The sequence below is a fragment of the Corylus avellana genome, chromosome ca11 (genome assembly GCF_901000735.1).
Source record: "Corylus avellana chromosome ca11, CavTom2PMs-1.0".
Lineage (NCBI taxonomy): Eukaryota > Viridiplantae > Streptophyta > Magnoliopsida > Fagales > Betulaceae > Corylus > Corylus avellana.
Genome location: NC_081551.1, coordinates 4,306,630 through 4,309,175, shown reverse-complemented (window position 1 = coordinate 4,309,175; position 2,546 = coordinate 4,306,630).

Below are 2,546 nucleotides of genomic sequence, written 5' to 3'. Positions count from 1 at the left end.
TTTGAATAACACGTCTGCTTGACAAACCATTTTGCATTACGTAGTGTATGCTGTAGCTGATGGGAATTAATGTAGTATAAATTTTTGAATTATTTTATTGAAAAGTGAAAAATATTTTGTTATTTAGTTTTTTTTTTATTAATTTAATGATGTAATATAAAAAGTGAAAATATTTTGATGTTAATTTTTTTTTTAAAAAAAAAATAGCGTAAACAATAATAAAAGGTAAAATGATTTTCCAAATAAACCCACAGCCACGGACATATTTTCTTTATTTTTGGAAAAAATATTATTTAACCCTCTAAATTACTAGTTATTTTCATTTTAGCCATTTAATGTTCAAAAAGTGATAAAGTAACCCTTCAAACTACCAATCAGTTGCAATTTGGCCACTCTATTAGTCATTACCGTCAAATAGGATGAAAAATTAAATACTACGTCGTTTTGACAAGGTTAAGTTAATAAAAATACCTTTTTTTTAAAAAAAATCAATTTAAAAAATGCCCCCAAAACGACGTCGTTTTGAGGGGAAAAAAAAAAAAAGACGATGGTAACATTTAGGGGTGGCTCGTCGGCCACCTCATAGGCCATGGAGGTGGTTGGACGGCCAACCCCACACCTGTTGGGGTGGCTGGGCAGCCACCCCCAGCCTGTGGCCACCCCCAGACTTGTGGGTGTGGTTGGGCAGCCACCCCATGGCCACCCCTAACGATACCACCATTTTTTTATTTTTTAAAAAATAGCATTTTAGTAACTTAACCTTAAAAAATGACGTTGTTTTGTATTTTCCATCATATTTGACGGTGTTGACTAACAGAATAGCAAAATTGTAACTTTTTAGTAGTTTGTAGGCTACTGTATCAGTTTTTGAATATTAAGAAACTAAAATAAAAATTGCTAATAGTTTAAAAGGCTAAATTATATTTTTTCCTTTATTTTTTAAGCACGCAAATTACATAGACTATGTATTTAGAGAAAGTATTGGCACTGTTTGCCATTTGCCAACAGTCAATTACTATTCATTAAAGAAAATTTAACTTTTAATATTTTTACTTTTTAAATCACATTAATCAATTTCTACTAATATTCAAATAAAATAAAAGAACACTATAAAATAATTTTTTTTAATACTAAACATTCTTTTTTTTTTTTTTACATCAATTAATTATTGCTACAGGAACATGCCACTGAATAATATCAAGCCAATGCCATTAAAGAAATAGAAGCAACATAATGGCAGTTATAAATTATCCATAATGACTGTCCAGCTAAGAATTGCTCCGTTTTGTTTTTTAACTCATGACGTTTTATCTTTTATGGCCATCATTGACAAATACCAATTTGGATGGGAATATCATGCAATTACCTGTCTACAAAACGGCAGGAAAATTGCATAAAAGCTGGAAGAGAGAGCACTCTGTTTGGGCATAGGGGCCCAAAACCCTCTCACTTTCCCTGCCCAAAAGCATACGGCAAAGAGAATTCTAAGGACCCCTCAATTGCAGGGAATTTGATGAAGGCTAGTTTACGAGTATTATAATAATAATAAGATATCTTGTGATTCCAACATTAGATTGAGGCAATATTTGGTGGTGTTAGAAAGTTTTTTTTTTTTTTTTTTAAAGGATAAATATTTTTCAATTCCAACGTTTAAAAGGATCAAATTAATGGGTCGTCAATAGAAGTTCAACAATCTGATTTGGGAAGTTCGGTCAAAATCTCAACCAAATCTATGTTGGTCAAAGAGATCAAGTTTGCTACAACTAATTCCGAAGAACTCTAGTCGATGTCCCGTTCGAAGGTTGTTCAACTGGGTTGTTCTTAGGGGGGTTTTTATAGTTTGATGTTTTGTCCTTGTTCGACCAAGCTTAAGGCTCGTTCACCCAAGTTTCAGTAGGGCAATTTTGTAATTTACTTTTTAAGGTTGCAACCCTACTTCTATGTAAACTCAGTAAGGATGGCGGATCAATTGGATGTAGTAGGGGATTAATTTGATGCCATGGTGATTGCTAGCAGTTATCTCCGTCAATCAAATCCCTATTTTGTGGAGAGGATGACGAGGATAGTATTAATGAAGAATTTCAATATGAAGATCTTTTTTCAATGTTAAGTGGAGTGGAATTTTTCACCAATCTATGATACCAATGTCAATGATGAAGATCTTGTGAAGCTAAGTTATTTGTCTTATGGTCAAAAAGTTGACAAAAATTGAGATACACATCATATATTTGATGAAAGTTTAAAGAGTGAAGTATTTCAGTCGAGTCTTTTGTTGAGGGATAAGGGATGTAGCGAAATAGATATTTCATGTTGATGTCAATAAACATAAACGTGAACATTATTATTTTTTTTGACATGTCCACACAAAGGAAAGGGGATTCGAACTAGTGACTTTCGCTTCATTAGGCGTGGTCCACAGCCGATTGAACTACTCCTTAAGGACTAAACATGAACATTATTAACTAGCCAGGAAGTGTGCTATTAATGATGTTTAAATTCAGCAACTAACACACATGTTGCATGAGAATAGATTAATCTTAATTATT